At 50.3% G+C, this 24,035-nt stretch overlaps 1 protein-coding gene across 1 annotated transcript in view; it reads left to right on the top strand.

Moving 5' to 3' along the window:
• Nucleotides 1–518: 518 nt before the first annotated feature.
• Nacc2 (NACC family member 2) overlaps nt 519–24,035 on the top strand; it is a 70,510-nt gene continuing 46,993 nt past the window's right edge. The window contains 1 exon segment of the mRNA XM_038336485.2: nt 519–620. The gene's annotated coding sequence lies outside the window, so the exon portion shown is untranslated.

The raw sequence follows: 24,035 nt of genomic DNA, 5'->3' as shown, positions 1-24,035 counted from the left end.
ACCAGATGTGTCACTAGAGTAGGGCTTTGGGCGAACAGAGAGCCCGGTGACTAGGGGCTGTTACACTCCTGGATCCCATCCGGCTGCAATACTCGAATCTCCTCCAGACTGCTGGCTGTTAAGTCTGTGGGCAGGAGGTACTCGCGCCCGGAGGTACTTGCTCCAAGGTTGCTTGGTCACGCGATTTCCTATCTAAGGCTGGTGGGTTTGTAAGCGCGGCCGCGGGGAATTAAGAGGTTGGGGCCGGGCGCCCCAGGTTGTTCCCCTGTCCGGCCGCTGACCCCAGCCCCTCCGGTGCCTCGCGCAGTCTCGGACGCTAAGCGCTCGGGAGGACTGGCGCAGCAACTCTCGGTGTCGGGATCTCCCACCAGACCCCCTTGGGCTTCCCTCTCCCGCGTCCACCTGGCGACGAGTACGCGCGCGCGCGCGCGGTCGGCGCTCTGTCCCTTTAAACAGCCCGCGGGCGCCTCCCCCGCGCCCCGCCCCCGCCGCGGTGCGGCCGCCGGTGCTGGGCGAGGTCGAAGAAAGTCCGCGGGCGCCGGAGCTCGGGGACGCCGGAGCACTTCCTGCCGCGGGCGGCGCCGCAGCTGCCCAGGCCGGACCGGGCCGGGTGCCCGCAGGTACGGCCAACTTGGCGCGCGTCGCGCCGTTTCCGCCGCGGGCCAGTCGTCCCGCCCGCACTTCCCGCAAACTCCGCGGCGCGGCCGCCCAACTTGCGCACCCGCTGACTGCCGCAGTGCCCGCCGCGCGCCCGGGGCGCGGCCGAGTGGGGTGCGGGCCGCGCTGGAGCTGCGCGCGGGCCGCGGGGCTGAGAGGGCCGGCTCGCCGAGCTGTCCCGGCCCAGAGCCCGGCCCCGGCCCTTCCAGAGCTGGAGCTCCCGGAGCGCTAGCGTCTTCCTTTCCCGCCGGGGTCCTTTGGCCACGGGAGACCCCGGGTCTGCCCGGGACGGGAGGGAAAGCCCTGATGACACTGGCCCCTGGCCAAGGCACAGGGGACACACCCCTCCTGGCCGGCCAGGTCAGAGGCAGCGCGTCTGCGCATCAGACTCGGCCCGTGCCCGCCCTCTCTAGCTAGGTGGGCCAGTTTGTGGTCAGGGGTCGTCACTGCCTCCCTTTCTATCTGGTGATAACTCCAACCTTGGAAGACACTGGGGGTCTCTGCGGTGGGAGGGGGCTTTTGGCTTGTCCCTGTTTCTGCATCTCTGCAAAGTTGTTAAGGTCTCCGGACTCTTCTCCAAGAAAACTTAGGGGTGTTTGGGGCTGGGGGAGGTGAGATTGGGCGTCTCAAAGACTTCTTACCCTAGGCTAGGACTCGGTACCTGCTCCTTTTGTGCTTTTGTTGCGGGAGTCAGCGGGGTCGCTTTAGCCCTTTTCCGGGTTCGTTTCCCCGGGCAGATCTGTTCAGCCCTGCTAACTGCTGATATCTTCCTCCTGGTGCTTTTTGAGCCCTAGGGTATGTGGGCTCCCCTGTTCTGCTCCCTGGAGCTTACTTCACCGGCAACTTTCACTGTCCCCTGCTCCCTCTTACTGGAGCTTCCCGATGGAGCCAGGTGTAGCTCTGCGAAGTGTTGCCGCCGAGCCAATAAAGGGGTGGAGAGGGCTGGGTCATGATCCAGTAAAGCCCTCTGGGCAATTGATGTGCAGGTTCATGTCCCGGTCCTCCCAGGTGCAGCTCTCTAACCCTACTCCCTGCCTCTGGTTCCCTTTTCTGTCCTCTTCCTCCTACAAGTTCTTGACTGCTATTCCCTTTTTTCCATTTTGACCAAAGATCAGGGTAGGATGTCCCGTGGGGCTCTGCAGTCTGTGTGGTCTTTAATCCTCATGATGTCCTGGGAGAGTTGGCTGTGACTTTTCATTTCACAGCTGAGGGGACAAGGCTTGCTCAGCTAGGGGATGGACAGCCGGCATTCTGTCTAGTCCCAACCTCCAACAATCTTATCCAGGCATGTGGAGCCACCCACTCCATCCACCAGTGTTCTTCACTCTTCATTCCTTCAAGGATGCTCTGTGGCACTTCCTTATAGGGTGGCACCTCTGCTGGAGCCCAGATGAAGGAAAGAGGTGAGACCCAGGCGCAGCTGTCCCTTGTTCTTTGGGCCAGCTGGTTGGAATTAGCACAAGTAGAAGGAGGTATCACTTGTCAGTTCTCAGTGACCAGAGATCTTTTCTCGGTGGTCATGCACATGGCAGGATGGTGCTGGGTGAAGGCTGCCTGCGCACCCTGGCATCTGAACCCCGCTGATTCCCGGAGCTCGCAGCCATTTAGAGTGCTGGGAAACACTGTCAGAGAGAAACGCTTGTGCTGCAAGAGCTGAGCACCAAGCTGCTCCTGGGCTCTGCATCCACCATCAGTCTGAATTATGGACTGCTGGCATTATGTGTGGGGCGTCCAGAGTGCCTCTTCCTGGGAGAGAGGCTCATACATGACTTTGACAGCCTCACCAAGCCCTTTTTTCAGACTAGTTCTTGAGCCTGCATTTGTCCTCTCAGAACAGTGAACTGGTTGGTGCACAGAGGCCCTGTTTGCCACAGAGGTCCTTCCTGCCTGATTTGCATGTGTGTGGGGGTGTCGATGTGATCGCTAGGGTCTTGTCTGATCCTGGCGTAGGGATCCAGCACTAATGGGGCAGAAACCGAGAGCTGTGGTTGCCCCAACAAGAATTGAGTCCCTGCCTCTGACATCCTTGATCCTAGAGTGCACATGGCACCCGGTGGCTGCCAGCTCTGGCTGTCCGTGTTTCCTCCACTCCCTTCCCTAGACCTGTTTTCTGTACGCCTTAGCCCATGAAATCACCCTATCCCCTGGCTTGTGGGCTCTGCTTCTCTAGCCTGGTGGCTTCCAGGGAGTCCTCTGGAGAGCTTACACCGGGGGTGGGGGGGGCGGTGTTTGAAGGCAGCTTGGGTGTAGGGGTGGGTTGCTGAGTGATCATGAACCACTGTCAGGCCTCAGTCCCTGTTTTCATCTGCCACAAAGCCCCAGCCTAAGGAGCATATTTGAGAAAGTGACTTTGATGCCCCCCCCCACACCCCGGGTATGCTGCTTTCACTGTTGGTACCCAACCTTGCCTTGATAGCTGCTTATGTGCTATGCCTGGCTCATGCTGGCCTCAAACTGGGCCTGGCTTCGCAGGATGACAAAAGCTGCCTTCCAGCTCTGAGGAGTTTTGGCTGGTTGGAATGGGGGATGGATGCTGGTACCCATGGCTATGTCTCTAGGGGGTCACCCTGGGCTGAGGAAACTGTGGACTTTAAGACCTGTTTTTGCTTTGATTATTTTTGAGACTGAGTCTTAGGTAGTTCAGGCTGGCCTTGAACTCAATATGTAGCTGAGGATGACCTTGAAGCCCTGATCCTCCAGCCACCTAAAACCTGAAATAACAGGTGTGTGTTCTAACACACTGCTCCAGGCCTTGGAGAAGGGAGCAGAGCCCTGTGGTGATGCAGGAGACAGGTACCACCAGCCCCTGGGACACTGGCATTAGCTGCTCCTGGCAGGTATAGGCTGCCTGCACCTGGCCCCATGAGGGAGCTTGTGGAGTCTGCCCTGCCTGGGTGATGGAGGGGTTCAGAAACCTGTTTAGAGCTGGCTTGCTGCTCCCCTCACCCCAAAACTGGAGTTTCTGGACTATTCCCGGATTACCTCTACCTTATACTTCTCTAAGGCAGTGTGAGGAGTCTGGTCCCGCGTTATCACGAGGTGGTGGGGGAATTTTAGCTAGCGTAGTCTCTACCTGGTTTCTCAGATATGGGTAGCCCTGCCCACAGCCTCCCCTGCTACTGCCTCCTGGGTTTCTTTTCCTTTCATCCTTCTGCCACCCCTGGCCGGGCCCCCACCACTGGAGAAGCAGCCTGTGATCTGGCCTGAGGTGACTACTCTGGCCTGCTCGCTCTCCAATGCAAGGATCCTGGCAACCTCTTTTGCTGGTTTAGCAAATTCTCACTCTTCCCAGGCCTGCCTTTGTTGGCAACACCCGCAGTCCTCACTTTCCTAGAGCCAGGCTTGTCTTTGAGCTTGCAAGTTCAGGTTTTAAAAGCAGAGACCCTTGTGGCTGGGTCTCCATACTACAGGCCCATGAACATAGTGGTGTCTCTGAGTCCTCTGTTTGGAGTCCTGTCCCTTGCCCAGACGGGAGTCCAGGAGTCCTCTGAGCAGAGTGGAGAATGGACTCTGACCCAGGGCCCTGCCTGCCCTGGTGTCTGCAGTACCGGGCCTGGGTTCTCGAAGCTGCTTGATTGGGAACCTAAGATCAGATTACTGGAGCTTTTGCCCCCTCCTCAGGCTGTGCGGCCCTCCCTGTTTGGGTTCCACTCCAGGTCTCCCAGCTGGCTGGCTGGCTCTGCCTGGCTTGTGCCATTGGGATGGTGAGACCCTTGGTGGGAATATTGCTGGCCCTTTAAGGGGAGGCTGGTGCAGTCCCAGGAAGAAGGAGGCTTTTTCTCTGGAGTTGTTTCCAGGTCCCCGGGGAAGAGCTGGCTGGGGCTCTTAGGAATCTTGCCCCTCCTCCTTGCATCAAGCCTGGCATCCAGGAGGGTATCCGGCCACAGATGGGCCTCCAGCTCTAGGCCCGCCCCTCACTGGTGTCTGGGAAGCAGGCAGGGGTGGGGTGGGGCGGGGCATGGGGCGGGATCAATGGGGCCTGAAAGTGCCCTTATATAGTCACTGGGGGTGAGCAGGGAGTCACGCCTTTGAGCTGTCTGGCCCTGGGGTGGTCAGTGCCCCCTGGCATTCCAGTGGAGAGAGATGGCAGTCTGAAAGGCAGGAGGATCTGGGGTCGGGTCGAGTACATTGGGTCCAGCAAAGCCAGCCTCCACGGAATGCCTGTTGATTATTGAAAATAAAAATGCCCCCATTCCTCTGTAGTCAGAGCCAGGAATACTTTGAAAACCATCATTTTTAGAAGTCAGAGGTAATAAGTGTGTCCGTAGTCAGGAGTGGGCTGAGGCCCTTGACTGCATAGTGGGCTCTGGTGCCTGCTGGTGAGGCAGCCTTTCCAGTGTGAAATGCTGGCGACCTCTTGATGGGAGCAGCTGAGTGTCCCTTCTCATCCCCAGCCCTTCATCTCTTGTATTGCTGGGGTGCGGCGGGGGTTGGGAGGACCTGCTGTCCTGTCCTGTTGCTGCCTTCTGTGGCACCCCAGTACTGGGCCATCCCCTTCCCTCCTGGAGCCCTGGGGCTTCGTCCTTGGCCTCCCTCCTCTCCTCTGCCCTCTCCACTCTTGACTCTGCTCTTAAAAAAATCACAATGTTAACACAGTTTTTGCTCATTTTATCTAGTTACTATTGCGCTACTAAGCGCCTTTGTTAAATTTTGTATATTGATACTTTTCCTTGTTGTCAGCAGTTTTTTTTTTTTTTTTTGATAGAAAGCCATTAGGGTGAGAGAAGATTAAAAAGATACATTACAATTAAAATGTTAATGAAATCTGCATCATACAACTTTTGAAACCCTTCAGGCATTTATCTTGCCTGTGTCATGGCCATTAACTTTGGCTATTCTTATTCCACACTGACCCCTGCTGAGAGATTTGTGCTATAATTGGATTTTTTTTTAAATTAAAAAAAAGGGGGGGAAAGCTTTTAAGAAAATAGAGGTTGAGTGGCCAGTTCTGGTTCCGAAATGAAGAGAGTAGAAAATGGGAAAGCTTGGCTCCCTCACTGGGGGCAGGCGCAGGGCCCATCCATCCCTGCTTGGCAGTAAGATGTGCATTTGGGGTGTGGCTTTGCATTGGGAGACCCCAGAGGTGCTGGGAGTGGGTGATGAGAGTCTCTTCTCCCTCTATCCCTTCACTCTCCTTGGCCTGTGACTGTTTAAGGGGACACTGATGTTTCTGGTTAGGGTTTTGGGCAATGGGAAGCAGGGAATCCCCAGGTCTTCTCAGGGCAGCAGTGTGTGGCTTCTGGGCAGGCAGGTCAGATGTGTTTGCACAGGTGCACATATCCATGTTTACATATGTGAGCTCGTGTGCTCATGTGACCCATGGCCAGCAGCCCCTCTCTGTCCCTTGGACCAGCTCCCCGGGATAGCTCTGTGGGCACCTGGCAGTGCTGGAGCTGGTCAGGTGGTTGGCAGTGGGCTGCAACAGACAGATTTCATGGCTGTGTTTCTGCAACACCTTTCTATAAAGGGAAACATAATTTAAAATATGATTACTTAGTGTTGTAACAGCGCCTCAGCCGCTCTGCTGTGAGCGAGATCATTATCAGTCTGATATTAACTTGCAAAGAATATTATGCAAATTGCCCGCGGCTGGGGAATCCTTGCGGGGGGGGGGGGGGGCGGCAGTCTGGCTTCCCGGCCCTTGTCCTTGGGCCTGAGGCTTTTTCTTCCTTTCCCCTTACCCTGTGTACCCAGGCCTTGGCCTTCCTGGTTCTTAGGTTTAGCAGCAGCCCAGCACCTTGGGTCTGTGGAGCCCCACCCACATCCTTTGCTCACCTTTGCTACAGTGATGGGCAGGCTTGCTGTGGTGTGGCATTGCCTCTCTCTGGGGTGACAGTGCTGTGATGTGACTGTGGCTGGTTCTTGACATGGACACTCAGCTTCTGCAGCTCAGCTGCCTCCAGGAATGGCCATGGGGGGGGAGCACTTGCCCCGCTGGTTTTGGGCACAGGGGCAGCACCTGGGAGAGGGTGTGCTCTGGCAGGGTATGTCCTGCTGTGCTGGTCTTGGGGATCTGGTGGCAGCTACAGCCTTACAAGGAGGTAGTGTTCTCCCCTGTGTACCCTCCAAGTTCATCCTGATGGATGTGGTGCGGTCTGGCTACACTGTTCACTGTAACAGAGTCAAGGCCTGTTGTGTGTGTGTGTGTGTGTGTGTTCCTAGAAACAGTGTCTACCTGGTACCAGTGAAAGCCCAGTAGTTGGTTCACCAGAGATGCCCCTCTCTAGTGCGGTGAAGCTGAAGCCCACTGGGTGTCACCAAATCTCCTTCCTGTACCCCAAGTCTGATGCATAACCAAGGTCTGGAAAGTAGGAACCTTCCTGGGGGGGGGGCTTAGTTTTTCCAGGGCAAAGGGTGAGAGCGTGCACGTGGGGTGGGGGCTGCAAGCGTGATTTGGGGTGGTGCAGAATCTGGCATCTGGTAAAAAGGTATGGGACATTCTCAAGGATCATATTGATGCTTATTCCTCGTGGCTTTTGCCCACAGTGCTAGATTTTCATACCCAGAATCCTCTTGAGGTGTGGGCCCTGCCCACCACTGCACTTGGGTCCTGATCCAGGGCCTCAGTTTCTCTGTGCATGAAATGAGGGAAGCTGATCATGAGCTCTGAATAGCATACAGCACCCCATTTTAGTCATCAGGGTCGCTGGCCAGGGTTGATCCATGGTCAGCTCTAGGGAGGCCACCTTGTGTCATATCCTAGGGTGTCCAAAGAGTTGTCTTCCTAATTACATAGCCAGCTACCTCTTTCATGCTGCTCCCTACCCCTCAGCTTATGATGGCTGCTGTAGGACTGCCGCCTAGACTGTGTGTGGTCTGCAGGAGGGGCATTGTTTTAAAGGATGATAGCCTTAGGCTGACCTAAAAGGCACTAAAAGCAGATAAGTGTAAACAAAACCAGAGAGATGGCTCAGCAGTTAAGAGCACTTAACCTCTGCTCTTTCAGAGGCCTGGGTTTGGTTCCCAGCACCTACAGGGTGGCTCCAACCATCTATATCTCCAGTCCCAGGTGGTTCACATGCCTATACATAAATAAAGCAAAACACTCATACACATAAAACATCTTTAAAATTTTTTATTTGATATTTATTGAGCTCTACATTTTTCTCTGCTCCCCTCCCTGCCTCTCCCCTCTCCCCTTCAATCCTCTCCCAAGGTCCCCATGCTCCCAATTTACTCAGGAGATCTTTTCTTTTTATACTTTCTACTTCCCGTGTGGATTAGATTTATGTAAGTCTCTCTTAGTGTCCTCATTGTTGTCTAAGTTCTCTGGGATTGTGGTTTGTAGGCTGGCTTTTTTTGCTTTATGTTTAAAAACCACCTATGAGTGAGTACATGTGATAATTGTCTTTCTGGGTCTGGGTTACCTCACTCAAAATGATGTTTTCTAGTTCCATTTTCCTGCAGAATTCAAGCTGTCGTTATTTTTTTCTGCTGTGTAGTACTCCATTGTGTAAATGTACCACATTTTTTTAAATCGATTCTTCGATTGAGGGGCATTTACATTGTTTCCAGGTTCTGGCTATGATAAAGAATGTTGCTATGAACATAGTTGAGCACATGTACTTATGGCACAATTGAGCATCCTTTGGATATATACCTAAAAGTGGTATTATTGGGTCTTGAGGAAGTTTGTTTCCTAATTTTCTGAGAAATCGCCACACTGACATCTAAAGGGGTTGTACCAGCTTGCATTCCCATCAGCTAATTTTTTTTTTTTTTTTTTTTTTTTTTTTGGTTTTTCGAGACAGGGTTTCTCTGCAGCTTTTTTTTTAAGAGCCTGTCCTGGAACTAACTCTTGTAGACCAGGCTGGCCTCGAACTCAGAGATCCGCCTGCCTCTGCCTCCCGAGTGCTGGGATTAAAGGCGTGCGCCACCACCGCCCGGCTTCAGCTAATTTTTTTTTAATTAAAAAAATATTTGTGTATGGGTGTTTTGCATGAATGTATGTCCGTGCACCTTATGTGTACCTGGTGTCTATGAAGGCCAGGAGGGTGTTGGATCTCTTAAATAGGAATTGCAGATAGTTCTGAGCTGCCGTGTGGGTGCTGGGAATGGAGCCTGGGTCCTCTGGAAGAGCAGCAAGTGCTTTTAGCTACTAAGCAATCTCTCCTGCCCTTTCCCTAAATGAATCCTGAAAACATTAGCAGACATCCAGGCCCCTCTCACCTTCTTCTGGCTCTACAGTTGTAGACACGTTTCACCTTGTCCGCACCATTCTTCCCTTTAACTCTGGATGAGCACAGTTCAGCTCCTTAACCAGCCCTGTTTGTGAATAAGGCCCTGTTGAAGCTTTTTGGGGAGTGGGGATATGAAGTTTTGGTCCAGCACAGAAAACCTTTGTGCTTGGTGGCTCTTGCAGTACTTGCCAGCCGGATGGGCCTCTCAGCACAGCGTCCGCTGCGTCTCAAAGCTTTGCCGAGGATGTGTGAGTAGCAGTCCAGCTAGAGATGTTTGGAAGAGCAAAGCAGAGGGGGCCAAAGGAGGGAAATGGGGCCGAGGCTTACATAAGCTTTGGGATAGGAGAGGCAGGCAGGCGTTGTGTTAATTATTGTAACCCAGTTTAGCGGTGAGTCTGTGTCACATGAAGTGGCCTGGAAACTGAAGCGCGTGGGTCACAGTGAAGTCCTGGGGTGACATGGCTGGTACAGGGACAGACAGTGCGGCCTTAGGGAGGTTGAAGGGATGAGATCTCCTTGGGGTGCACACCAGCGTGTACTGCAGGGAAGGATGGTGGCACAGTTCTTGGCACACTTGACCTTGCCTGCACCGATGCTGTTGCCTCCTTGCACAGCCTCTTCCCTCTGTTTGCTCCTGGGACCTAGTGCCAAGCTGGTGTCTGGACCAGCAGCAGCCCTGCCAGTCTGACGTTGGTGTCAGTGGGGTGTGTTATTCTTTTGGTCCCCGCCCCTTTCCACGCCCACTCCCAGCGACCTCTCGTCTCTCGGAGTCATCCTGAATCTTTTCCCTCTCTCTTTTCTCACTGTCCCCTTTTGCGTGTGCACATGTGCCTCTGTCTCTCCCCCTTCTCTGTTTCTCTCTCTGTTTCTCTCTCTCTGTTTCTCTCTCTGTTTCTCTCTCTCTCTGTTTCTCTCTCTCTCTCTCTCTCTCTCTCTCTCTCTCTCTCTCTCTCTCTCTCTCTGTCTCTCTCTCTCTCTCCCTCTCCCTCTCCCTCTCCCTCTTCCTCTCTCCTTTAATAAAGCTTTATGTCTATTTTCTGTGTCTGTGCCGTTAACCCGCCGCTGCACTGCCTGTTCACCCGCCGCCCTGGTGACACGTGTTCCACGAGTCTCCGCGCAGCTGCCCAGCTACTATCTTTTTAAGAACAAAAAACAAACAAAAAAAAAAACTTTTGTGTGGCTTGAAGGTAATTTGATATTTTCAGTGAATCTGAGACATTTACTTATTTATTTTGAAGAATAGTTTATTATTGACTACACTGCAATAGTAGTAGCAGTGACTAGGAAGTAACTGGAATTCTGCTTCCTATATTTTGTTTGATTTTTTTGTTTGTTTTGTTTGATACAGGCTGTCTCTGTAACCCTGGCTGTCCTGGAACTCATTCTGTAGACCAGGCTGTCCTCAAACTCAGAGGTCCGCCTGCCTCTGCCTCTCAGGTGCTGGGATGGAAGGCGTGGGCCACTGCTGCCCAGCTGGTTGTGGTGCCTTTAATACAACAAACAGAAACTAGGACAGCAGCAACAGTTAGATGTAGTGATATTCCATTTGTATTTTAATAAATAAAGCTTGCCTGAAGTTCAGAGAGTAAAACCGCCGCACTGCTCAGCCTTATGGACCAGGCAGTGGTGACACTGCACCTCTAATCCCAGTAGCCACGCTAGTTTGCCATAGAAACAGGGCGGTAGTGAGGCACGCCTTTAATCCCAGCCCTAGAGGGGAATATAAAATGGGAGGACGCAGCTCTCTCAGTCTCATTCTGAGATAGATTCCTGGAGGCAGGATCGCTGTTTCCGACTGAGGTAGAGGTAAGAACCAGTGGCTGGCTGTTTTGCTTTTCTGACCTTCAGGTTGAACAGTTTCTGTCTCTGGGTTTTTGTTAATCGTGCTATACTTAAGAGTGTTCATTAAGAACAATTACATAAAATAAATAATGCTACATTTCATTTACTGCATAGTAAGTAAACCAACAAGAAGGCAAAGGGGGAGGACAGGAGTGTTATATAATTATTTTTGTACGTTTGTACATGAGCCTAGCCTTTAACAGTTGAGGCATCTCTCCAGCCCATGTAAAAATCAGTAACAGAAATTAACAAAAAATTAATTATTGTAAATTAAAGTCAACATATACATAACACATAAAGGGTATTCAGTAAGTGGTAGTTTAAAAAAACTACTAATAAGAAAGTAATGATTCAAATCACAAAAACTTTTTTGTTTGTTTTCTTTTTTTGTTTTGTTTTTTTTTTGTTTGTTTTGTTTTGTTTTTTTGAGACAGGGTTTCTCAGTGTTGCTTTGGAGCCTGTCCTAGAACTAGCTCTTGTAGACCAGACGGGCCTTGAACTCACAGAGATCCACCTGTTTCTGTCTCCCTAGTGCTGGGATTAAAGGCGTGCACCACCACCACCTGGTACGAAGCTTTTATTGCCTTGGATTTTATAGTAATACATGAAAGTAGATGTCACTTTATTTATTTATTTATTTATTTATTTATTTATTAAATATTTATTTATTATGTATACAATATTCTGTCTGTGTGTATGCCTGAAGGCCAGAAGAGGGCACCAGACCTCATTGCAGATGGTTGTGAGCCACCATGTGGTTGCTGGGAATTGAACTCAGGACCTTTGGAAGAGCAGGCAATACTCTTTACCATTGAGCCATCTCTCCAGCCCCTATTTTTATGTAAAATGATCAGAGAAATGCTGTTCCACGGACATTTTAATAACATTTATCGTTAGTGAATTTTTACACAGAGTATCACTGGATCATTTCTTGAGTGCTAGTACTAAAGGCACACACCATCACTGCCCTGCTTGCTGTGTGTGTGCGTGCACACACACAGCATAACAGAATGGATGAGTTTGTTCCTTCCTCCCACCATGTGACTTCCAGGCATCACATACTTAGGTGATCAGGCTTGGTGACAAACTCCTTTACCCCAGTGAGCTATCTCAGTAGCCCTATTTGTATTGGAGGGCTTGGTTTGTTTCTGTTTTCTTAAGAACAGCCCCTACTGTGTAATCCAGTTGGAGGCTGGCTTCCAACTCTTGATTCTCCTGCTTCAGCTTCTCCCTCCCTAGGGTTACAGGTGTGTTCTCCCAAGCTGGCTTCCCCAGTGGAATGACTTCTTTGACCCATGTCCTGGTTCAGCTGTGTTGGGGTTTCGTGCCAGCTGAAATAAATTAATTATTTCTCCTGACCAGAGGGGAGGCGTGAGATTAAAGACACAACTCACATGGCTTTATCGGGAGATTCTCAGTGATCCCTCTTGAAATCCTGAGTTCACATCCTGAAAGTTCCTCGTTTCTGCTCCAAACAGCCTTTTGTAACAAAACATAAACTGAGGGGGTAATTCATTAGCATCCTGTTTCCTAGGTAACCAGGTGAATGTCTCTGGTCACATACACACCTTTGACCACACCTTTCTATGCAGTCTCTGTTTGGGCTTCCTATCTTCCTGCTCTGTGTGCCAGCTCTGTCTAGGAGGCCGGCCGAATTAACATATCTTTTCAGACATCCTCCAAATTACAAAGAAGGAGCAGAACAACATCTTGACCCTTTGTTAGGGAGGTGACCACCGACTGTGAGGCAGGTGCAAACTGGCTTGAGATTCTGGTCTCTGTACCCTGTAGAAATGTGGGTCTACATAGCTGTGAGGTGGTGGTCAGGAAGCTTTGAGTTTTCAAATGAGGGGATCCTGGCCTGGTTTGAGTTTTCAAATGAGGGGATCCCGGCCTGGATTGTTGTTCTCTTGATGGCTGACTAATGCCTTCCAGCTTCATCTGCCTCGTCGCAGGTGCCGGTAAGTGCGGAGTTACAGCTGATCGTATGGACATCCCTCTGGCGGCTGGAGGACCCTGGTGGGCCAGGTGCCGCTGTGAATGGAGTTAGCAAGGGTTTGCTTCAGAGAACCTGGAATGTCCAGGTCAGTTGGGAGAATGCCTTCCATTTGGGTCTACTTGTGGTGTCCCTGACTCATGCTTTCATGTCTTGGGCAGAAGCATCCCACATGCAGCCCTGTGTCCTCTGGTGTCACCTCTAGAGCTGGAGATGGTGGCATGCTCCGAGTCACTTGGGGGACATGTTTACCTGTTGTTTGAGTTTTCTCTCTCTTGTTTTGAGACAGTCTCTCACTATAACCCAAAATGTCCTAAAACTCACCATGTAGCCCACACTGCCCTTGAAGTCACCACAATCCTCCTGCTTCAGCTTCCCGTTGTTCTAGGATTTATAGGCATGAATTGCCACACTTGATTTATTGCCAGAGTCTCTAAGGCTGGCGTTGGTAGAGGAACGTGTGGGCACAGTGGAGGAAGGGTCAGGCACACGATCTTGAGTGTGTGCAGAGGACTTGAGTCTTCAGTAGAAGCCAGAAGCTGCAGAACTAAGAGAGGTGAGGAATGTTCGGGGTATGTTCCCGACCAGTAACTGTTTCTGGAGCGCCAGGTCTCTCCCGCTCCCCTTACTTCTTTTTGGAGATGCAGTCTGTGTAGCTCTGTCAAACCTGGAACTAACTCCACATGTAGAACAGCCTGGCCTTGAACTCACAGAGCTCTACTGAGAGGCATGGTTCATCCTGTGAACAGCCTGTCCCTGGAACCTAAGGGTGGGTGGGTGTCCGTGTAGAGAAGCTCGAAGCTGGTGCTGGGTGGTGCTGCTTATGGTCTGTGTCCCCTGTTCTTCCTTAGTTTGTGACGCTGCAGGGGGAGAAAAAGGTTTGATGGAGGCAAAGCTGCAAGTCCTGTTTCTCTCCGGACCCCGGAGTGCTTGGGTCTTCTTGATTGACACTAGCAGGGTCCCTTTAGAGTTGTGGCAGACAGCGTGGTCAGGACAGACTATAGTATACGATGAAGGACTTGGCGCTGGAAAGTTAACACTTCCAAAGGTCAGAATGTGTAGTTAAGGTTTTACAAAGCTGCACTCCTCCTGATCAGACTGTGGGGGAAGAGTTTCTCTTGTCCTGGCCAGCCTGCAGGAATACCAGCAGCCCCTGGTCGCCTTTGACTCAGGTTCTCATCCGTTCAGTTTTGGCCCCCAGCGTTACTCAGTCTTTGTCTCAGTCTGCTTTCTGTTGTGACAGGACACCCGAGACTGGGTGATTACGGAGACTAGAGGATCATTTGGGTTCACAGGGCTGAATTCAGTCCAAGAGCACGTCACTGATACCTGCTCCTCATAGATTCTTGACAGGGCAGGGGCTCGTGCTAACCCCAGCTCACACGGAAGGTTGCTCTGTGACCCCTCATAGCTAACCTGACCCAGGTTAGAGATGGCAACCCACACTTTTTAAAAAAAAAAAAAAGGTTAATTCATTTTTATTTTGTGTGTTGGAGTGTGTGTCCACTTATGTATGTGCACTACATACAATACATACATAAAATTGTGAACTGCCATTTGGTCCTTTTCAAAACCGGTGAGTGTTCTTAACTGCTGAGCCGTTTGTCCAGCCATGGGAAATCCATTCTTGAAGCTCTGCCCTGTGACTCAAGCTCCTTCCCCAGGGTCCCACCTCACTGCGCTGCCCTTTGGATTAGGAATTTTCCTGGATCTAATTTGTTTTTGTGGTTCTTTTTTTTTTTTTTTTTTTTTTTTTTTTTTGAGACAGGGTTTCTCTATGTAACCCTAGCTGTCCTGGAACTTGCTCTGTAGACCAGGCTGGCCTCAAACTCAGAGCACCTGCCTCTGCCTCCTGTGTACTGGATCCAAAAGCATGTGCCGCCATGCCCAGTTGACCCTGAATTTTTTTACCAAACAGGTTCGGTGTTGTGTACCTGTGGTGCCAGCTGCTTGGGAGACTGAGGCATGGGATTGCTTGGGTCTAGGAATGTGAGATCAGCCAGAATAATATAATGAGACTTCATCTCAAAAATCATAAACAGATGAAATGGGACATGGTGGCTCATGCTCATAGGCCTAGCATTTGAGAGACTAAGACAGGAAGTTTGCCAAAAGTTTCAGGCCAACCTGGGATGCAGAGTGAGTCCAGGTCAGCTGGGGCTGCAGAATGAGACCCTGCTTTCCAAAACAAAAATCATCAATAACAGAACAGAAACCCAATCCCAACCCTCTAAGAACAGTTCCCAGTCGTCCCTGCCCCCTCCAGCTCTGTATGCCCCATGCCCCTCCCGGGAGGACATTTTGACCTTCAGTCCAGAGGAAATGATGTTTCTGAAGCTGAGGACGACGGGCACAGGGTCAGAAGAGCTCTCTACAAACTTCTCAGTCTTACCAGTAGAAAATTGACACATTGTGTCCTAAGCCCAGGTCTGCTCTGGAGGAACAGCCCTGCGACACCTGTGTGTTCCCTTAAACTCTATAATTACATGGGCCTGAGAAGGACAGGACCTGGTAATCTTGGTCTGAGGTAGGCTGTGTGTGATGGGAAATGAGTTGCTTACAGAAGACAGTGCCTGATTTTTCCTGAGGGGAGAAGAGAGTGAACCCCAGGAGTTGTGCTGTTTGTGCAGTGCTTTTTGATGGTGCTTTGGGGGAGGTGTTCCTGGTGCTCAAATATCTGAATAATGCCCCAACAGGGATCCAGGGGCGGGCCACTGGTGTGATTTGGGGAGAGATGCTGGTCAGCTGTGGGGGGGGGTGCAGTGGAGGCAGGGGGTCTGACATGTGGGCACACCCTTGTGTTTGGTAGGATTCAGCTGGCCCAGTGCCATGGCTCACCAGTTGGCCTGCCCAGTACATACACTTGCCCCTCCCTTGCAGGGAGGACAGAGGTAACCCTGAACTTCCAGAGGCCAAGTCACTGGCCCAAGGAACCAAGCAGATGTCAAAGCTACCACTTGGGCTTGGGAGTCCAAGGTCCTCCATCCTGTTTGCACTTGGGCAGAAGGACTGATGAGTTTCATCCGCACACTGTTGGGTTCTGGGTCGTATGGTTCTGCTTTCGGGATGAGGTGCTGGTACTTTTGGATGGAGTACCTTTGGGAAGGATCTGCTACCCCTGTTTCTATCTCATAGAGGAGGACATAAGAGGTGGAGTGACCCTGTGTGGTCAGACAGGAGGGCTGTCACAGAGGAGCTGGGTCCAGCAATGGCTGTGTCCTGACATTCTCTTAGAGTCCTGCAGATGTCTTGGAGTCTAGTTGCTGTGGACCCCAGCTGGATCAGGTGGCATAAAGACATCGGAGCATCAGTGTGACTGCTGACCACCTCTGGATTCTTCCGAACCTTTGAGCTCTGCTGATGCGTGTTACCTGAGCCAGGTGTCGTTGATGTGGTCAGGTGATCCAGGAAGGGTAAATAAGGCAGGGCAGAGCTCTGTCCTGGCTTGAATGGGCAGCAGTGGCTGGCTTATTGCAGCCCTCACCCTTTTCTGGGTCCAGGGTTTCCCTAAGGATTCAGGTGTCCCTCACTTGTGATCCTGACTGAGGCTGAGGAGCCCCCAGGTGTGCAGAGTAACGGAAACACAGCCAGTGGCATGTCCCTGCATCTGCCCTAGCTCTGCTTGGGGAGTGGAGAGTGTAAGTTGCTCCATTAGCTCTGCCAACCATGTGCCTGCAAGCAGCCCCAACACCATTGCCTCCCAGAGAGAGCCAGTGTTTGCTTGGGTTTCCAGCATCCTGAGAGTGCTGAACCGGCCTCAAGGGCCCCATTTGGCCAGGGATCTCTCCTCTAGATTGTTTCCTGTGTCTTCTTTGGTTCTCTGATATGGAAACACCCTGTTTCTTCCCCCAAGGCTGTTTACCTCCTTCCTTGGTCAGAAGTCCAGGTGTTCATGGGAAAGTTTCCTTTGCCCTTGAGGTAGAGGGTACAGGAGGGGCTACTGTCTTGGAGCATCAGAGGACTGTGTCCTCATCACCTCCTGCTGATGAGTGGTTTTGCCAGGTACAGTTGGCCAGCTCTGAGGTGGTTCTGTTTCTTTTAGACTCTGCCTTTTCTGTGGTGCCTCTGTTGAGACTCGGGCCCCTACCTGGCCCACAAAGCACTACTCCCAAATTGGAGAATTCAACAAGTGCCCTCTGTGAGCCAAAGTCTTCTGTCTGCAGGGCTAGGCATTGATGCTCTGGGATGCAGATAAGTTCCTATGACTCTACTTGGCAGTACACGTCCCTTGTGTTTCATAGGACCTAGACTGGATTCTGGATGCCTCTAGAGGAGGGCACCCAGGTGGAGCAGCGAGAGGCCCCGGCTCAGAGAAGAGTGGTGTAGAGAGGCTGCGCTGGGCAGGGGGAAAGAGTGGGGCTCGTGGTTCAGTTACTGGGTCTCTACAGAATACAGTATGGTATTCTTGGATGGTACGCGGTTCTGTGTCGAGGTGGATGTGGCAGATCTTGAGCCAGTGTTACAGAATCAGCTCAGATCTGAGGGTCTCCCCAGCTTGGCAGCCCCTGTAGCAAGGAATGGTTGCTTGCAGCTGTCTGACAGGGCTCCCGTCTGCACAGCTAACTACACTGAGTAGCTTGCTGGTCATTCCCAGAACAATGGGGGCATATGGGGCTGGCTGTTCAAGCCACAGTGTGAGTCTCAGGGATTTTGATGAGCTTTAGAGGCCTCCCTGGAGTTCATAAGCTTCCAGGTTTAGAAACTTCCTGTTCTGAGGCACAGAATAGGCAGTTGGGGGAGGTCTCAGGCTCACTCCTCTTTGGTGAACACGTGGACATTAGCATAGGTTGGGATTAGGGCTCCTGAGACCAGAGGAACGAGATAAAGGGTCCCCAGCTCCAGGTGCCTTCAGGCCTGGCCCCACCTTCCTACCCTGAGGGCTAGGTGGCTTTTTTACTCCCTTTTGAGTGGGTCTGCCCCTCCATGTCCTTTCTACTGGGCCATAGGGTCCCCTCACCTGAACATAAGGAGGGCTGGCCACCAGTCCTGCCCTTTAGACTATACTGTGACAGTGTCCCTATTATCTAGTTGAGAGCTGGGTGTCTGACTGCCCCTCAGTCCCTGCAGAGGACTTCCAGGAACTCTGGATTATTAGCTTGGCCTGGATGGCTCCCAGAGCTAGCTCAAGTAGGTTCAGTGGTTGAAGCCTTGTGCTTAGAGAAAGTGTCCCGTGCTTAGAATCCAAAGGATGGCACCCACTGCTTTGGCCAGCATGGATGGTTGTGTGCCAGCCAGACCACGTAAGAATCCTGTCTTATCTTGCCATACTATAGCACTCTGGGTAGACACCCCACTTTTCCCTGTCCTCCTCATCCACCCAAGAGGCCTCATTGTCCACTTTAGGGGAGCATCCTGCCTTCTGGGCCCGAAAAAGGAACACAGACTTCCACTTTGCTGAGTACGTGCAATGCACACATATGTTTGAGTAGTTTTTAGGATCTGTGCCTTAACTAGTGTGTGCTGTTTTTTTTTTTTTTTTAAAGTCATGATTGAAGTCAAATTAACATATTTACCTTCAGTGCTCCCGTGGGAACCGTTAGAGAATCTGAGAGGTGCGGCGGCTGCATCGCACTTGTGACGGTGACGCGCATGTCAGCTCTCAGGGGACAGGTGCCTGTGCTTCTCCATGGCTTCCTGACTGCTTGTAGGGTTCACTGGATGAGCTGAGAGACTAGTCTCCTGTGTACACGTGGTCCTGGCTGGGGCTGTGAGGTGATTGCTGAGACTGCTGGTCCCTGCCCACTGACCCACTCTGCTAGTGCCTTCTGAGGGCCACTTGGCTTAGCCTGTGCAAGCCTTGGCCTTGTTGTGTATGTCTGCCCCAGTAGGGGCAGGCTCAGTGTGGTGGTTTGAATGAGAATGGCCCTTATACGCTCATATATGTGAATGGTGGGTCCCCAGTTGGGAGAGCTGTTTAGGAAGGACTGGGAGGTGTGGCCTTGTTGGGGGAGGTCTGTCACTTTGAGGTTTCGAAAAGCCCATGCTATTCCCGCCTAGCCCTCTCTGACTCCTCCTTACAGAGCGTGGAAGCCCTCAAGTATTGCTCCAGCGCTGGGCCTGCCTGACAGCTACCATGCTTCCTTACATGATGGTAGTGAACTCACCCTCTGGAACCATCAGCCCTCAAATTAAACAGTGTTACAAGTTGTCTTGGTCATGGTATCTTAGTGTAGCAATTGAAAAGTAACTAAGGTCTCACCTACCCCCCCTTTCTCATGAGTCTTGCATGTTTTGCACCCTGGCAACTTCATCCAGCAGCTCTTTACCTTGGAGTCCTATCTGGGGCCGAGCATGGTCCAGCCTCGGTTTCCCCTCAAAGAGAGGGGATACTGCATCTCTTGTGCATTTCTACAGTCAAGTGCTCTACCACTGAGCCATATCCCCCCCCCCTTCTTATGCATTTCTAAGTTGTTAAGGTGCTTCAGCCTTTCCATCACCTGGATGGAGTAGTGGCCTTCAGGCTCTGCCCTCACGTGCTGTTCCCTTCACAGGCTCTGGCTGCTGGGTTTGGATAGAATTCTGGGGTCTCAGGAATGTAGGGTGACAGGGCTGGGCAAAGACGGGGCTGCTTCTGGGCCGTGGGGGCAAGTGCCCCAGTGGATGTCTGGCACCCACCTTCCACCACCACCTTTTTTTGTGTTGCTAGAGATGGGAACCAACCAGGATGAGATTCTGGGTTCAATTCTAATATTAGAATAAAAAAGTATGAGGCCAGGTGTGGTGTACAAGTCTATAATCCCAGCACTCAAGAGGAGAAGACAGATTTGTGTGAGTTTGGGGTCATATTGGTCTATATTAGCAAGTACCAGGTCAGAGAGAGTTACATAGTAAGACTGTGTCTCAAGAAAAATAGTTGGGCGGGGGGGGGGGGGGGGGGGGGGGGGGGGGGGGGGGGGGCGGGGCGGGGACGGGACAGGCCTTTTAATCCCAGCACTCGGGAGGCAGAGGCAGGCGGATCTCTGAGTTCGAGGCCAGCCTGATCTATAAGAGCTAGTTCCAGGACAGGCTCTAGAAACTACAGGGAAACCCTGTCTCGAAAAACAAAAACAAAACAAAACAAAACAAAAAAAAAAAGAAAGAAAGAAAGAAAGAAAAATAGTTGAAGTGAGTGATAGTGTGTTTGTGTGTGAGCGTGCAAATGTTCCTGGCTTCTACTTGCTAATATTTGTGAAAGGCTTTTTTGGTGTCTGTTTCAGGAGGGATTCTACTTTTTACTATTTAAAAATTTAAAATTTTATCTGTAATTTAAAAATATCTATCATTGTGTGTGTATGTGTTTAACGGTACACAAGACGTGGAGGTCAGAGGACCACTTTGTTTTCTTTTTTGTTGTTGTTGTTTTTGTTTTGTTTTTTCCATACAGGGTTTCCCTGTAGTTTCTAGAGCCTGTCCTGGAACTAGCTCTTGTAGACCAGGCTGGTCTCGAACTCACAGAGATCCGCCTGCCTCTGCCTCCCGAGTGCTGGGATTAAAGGCGTGCGCCACCACCGCCTGGCTTTGGTTTTTTTTTTTTTTTTTTTCTTTCAGAGGACCACTTTGTGTAGTTAGGTCTCACCTTCTGCCTCCATGTGAGTTCCTGGGGTGGAACTCAGTTTATCCACTAAGCCATCTTGCTGGCACTAATTTTCATTTTTAATACCAGTTTTTCACCAGGATGATATTAATTTTATAAAATAGGTTAGGGGCTGATGTGTAGCTCAGTAGTAGAGTGTGTTCCTGGAGTGATCAAGTCCCTGGATTACATCCTCAATACCATGAAGAACATAGCAAACTGGGAAACACCCTGTGATCTACAAGGGATGGTGTGCAGGCTTGACTGCCAGTTCTTAGGCATCTCATAGGGCTCTCCAGGGAAGCCTTTCCCTCGAACTTTGAGGTTTCTGAGAATTTCCAGTTTTCTTGTTTTTGTTTGAACCTGCTCTTTAACGTTGGGTGGATCATACATAGTAGTGTTTTTTGTTGAAGAGCTGACTTACTTGAACACAGGTTGTCAATGTGGGTGGTGTTCTGTGTGTTATCTTCACATTAGCCTCTGGTTGCAAAGGTCTGTAGTCAGGGATTTTGTTTTGTTTCTGAGACTGGTAGTCAATTTATACATTCTCTTTTTAAGGTGTTTCTTGGATTTACTTATTTATATATTTGTTTGTTTGTTTAGGGTATGTATGTGGCGGAGGGAGTTGGAGTTATGTTTGTCCCAGCACCTGTGTGGAGGTCCAAGAACAACTTGGAGGAGGAGGGTCTCTCCTTCCCCAGGGATCAATCAAGCTCAGGTCCTCAGGCTCAGCTGCATCTCGCCAGTCTCTTTTTCCTTGTTAGTCCTTCTAGAGCACTTTCAGTTTTACTGATTTTAAAAAGACAAAAGAAAAAGCAAAAACAAAAACCAAGGGCCCTGCTGTGGTGGTGCAGGTCTTTAATCCTAGCACTCCAGAGGCAGAGGCAGCTGGATCTTTGTGAGTTCGAGACCAGCCTGGTCTACAAGAGCTAGTTCCAGGACAGGCTCTAAAACTTCAGCGAAACCCTGTCTCAAAAACAAACAAACAACCCCCCCCCCCCAAAAAAAAACCTAACAACAACAGAAAGAGTGCTTTTTGTTTCACTGATTTCTGCCCGCCCGCCCCCATACTTTTTCTGCTTACTGTCATAGATGCATGGTTTCTTCATGGCTCTGCCGGCCTTGAAGGGACTTACTTTTTTTTTCCCCCCGAGACAGGGTTTCTCTGTCCCAAGCGCTGAGATTAAAGGCACCAGACCACCGCCTGGCTTCTTTTCCCTTTAGTTTGGCACGTGAATCAATTTCTCAGAAATCAGCTGCTTTTTTCTAAGTGTTGGGAGAATTTTTTGTTGCTTTCTTTGAGTTCCAACTCGATTTGTTTGTGGCAGTAGTATTACTGTAATTTCTCTTCTTCCCTCCCTTCCCTTTCCTTCCCCTGTTCCTGTGCTAAGTATGGGTCTCAGGGTATTTATCATTCATTCATTCATTCATTCATTCATTCGAGATAAGAATGAATTTTATTACTCTGTAGCCTAGATTGAGTCTAGAACTCACTGTGTTGCCCAGGCTGGCATCAGACTCCTGATTGCATCCTTCTGCTTCAGCCTCCTAAGTGTTGGGATTACAAGCGTGGGCTGCCATGCCTGTCATATTGATGGTTTTTTTTTTTTTTAATGTGTGTGAGTGTTCTATTATTTATTTACTTATTTTGTTTTTTGAGATAGGGTTTCTCTTTGTACAATACTGGTTGTCCTGAGACTTGGTTTGTAGACCAGGGTGGCCTTGGAAGTCACAGAGATCATCCCGCCTCTTCACGAGTGCTGGGATTAAAGGTGTGCACCACCCTTCTTGAGACAGTTTAAGTAACCAGGCTGGTTTCAAACTTGCTACAAGTCCTGAATTGGCCTTGAGCTCCTGACATTCCTGCTACTACCTGCTACCCACTACCCAAGTGCTGGAATTCCACGGGTAAGCCACTATGTTTCCTTTGATCCCAGGGTCTTGTAACACTGTAAGTAAGGCTCTGCCACTACACCACAGCCCAATCTTAAGTTCAAGTCTTAAGGTTCTTGTCTTTTGGGGGGGTGGGATGTGTGGGGGTTGAGATGCTCTCTATCCTGTGGAGTACTCCAAAGGCTCTGGGACAGTTAAGTTCCCAGACTGCTGCTCGGCAGGGTGGTCCAAAAAATATTGGTTAGATTCTGATAGTTGACAGTGTTGTTGATTTTCTGTTCAGTCGTTACATCAGTTGTCAGAGGACTGGAGAGGATTCCTGGGGGCCTCTGGCTCTGCCACTTTCTGTTAGAGTGTAGCTGAATGTTCTTTGTAGGCAGACCCCCATCCTTCTCCAATGTATCTTATTTGCTTTGTTTTAATTATGAAGTAGCCACTGCCTTCTTTTGATTGTGTTTGTTGATTGTGTTTGTATGATTTATTTTTTCCTGTCCATTTCTTCTTAGCCTGCCTATATTATTATATTTGATGATTTAAGAAAAATTTAATTATGTATGTGAATGCCTGTGGGGTGGGTATGTGCCTGTGTGTGTGAGGTGCCATGGAGACCAGGGGCATCCATCCCATGAAGCCGAAGTTACACGCGACTGAGCTACTCCATGTGGTACTAGGAACCCGACTCAAGCCTCTGCAAGAGAATACATGCTCTTAACTGCTGGGCCATCTCTGTAGCACCATATTTGAGGATTTTTCATACGTGGTGTAGATCTGAGTCATATATATATATTAGTTGCATTTACTTATTTGTGTGTTTGTGGGGGTTGAGGGTGCACATGCCACGGTACTCTTACGGAGGTTAAAGGACAACTTGTGTGAGCCGGTTTCTTCTTTTACCCTTTGGGTCTCAGGGATGAAACGCAGGTCACCAGGCTTGATGGAAAACACCTTTACCCACTTAGCAATCTTATCAGCCTGGGAGCTTGCTTCGCAGCCAAGTTAGCCTTGAGCTCACCACAGTGTGGCTGAGGCTTGCCTTGAACTGGTGATCTTCACAGCTCAACTTCTCAGTATCTTCTTTTCTTTCCCCTCCCCACTCCCCCAGAGTTTCACTGTGTAGTCCTGGCTGGTCTGGAACTTGCTTAAGAGAGCAGGCCAGACTCAGATTCATCGATCTGCTTGCCTCTGCTCCCAGGCACCGGACTACAGGCGTGCACCACCACCCTCAGCGTTTTTCCTTTTTGAAACATCTTTATTTATGTACTGCAAAGTATGCCCATATGGTCATAATTTATGATCCAGGTAACAGTATGATCAGAGTTGTGTAACCTTCCTGGATATCAATTCAGAACATTTTTTATTACTCAAAAACAAACAACCAGGTAGAGTGGAGCGTGGTGGCGAACGCTACTTAGGAGTCAGAAGCAGGGGAGTCTCTGTGAGTTCGAGGCCAGCCTGATCTACAGAGCAAGTTCCAGGACAGCTAGAGCTGTTACACAGAGAAACCCTGCCTGGAAAAAACGAAACAACCAAACTCTTTAGTATGTACGCCCCAGCCCCCAGCCCCTGGCAACCTCTAACTCTCTCCTGTCTATCAGTTACCTCTTCTAGATGCGACAGTGTGGCCTTGAGTTACTGGCTTTTTTTCACTGACTTTTTTTTTTGAGGATAGGGTTTCTCTTGCAGACCAGGCTGGCCTTAAACTCACAGAGACCCGCCTGCCCTCTACCTCCCAGTGCTGGGATTAAAGGCGTGCGCCACCACCGCCACGGCTTCTACTGACATTTAAGAGTCCTCTATGGCATTTATAGATGCCTTATCTTTGTTGTCTTTGTGTTGAATCATATTTCTACCATCTGATTTTCCAAATATTATTTATCTTTCTTTGGTTGATAGATACTTGGGCTATTTCCACCTC

This window comes from Arvicola amphibius, chromosome 7, assembly GCF_903992535.2.
Source record: "Arvicola amphibius chromosome 7, mArvAmp1.2, whole genome shotgun sequence".
NCBI lineage: Eukaryota > Metazoa > Chordata > Mammalia > Rodentia > Cricetidae > Arvicola > Arvicola amphibius.
The sequence above is the reverse complement of the archived record's forward strand: the minus strand, read 5'-3'. Positions and strand labels throughout refer to the sequence as shown.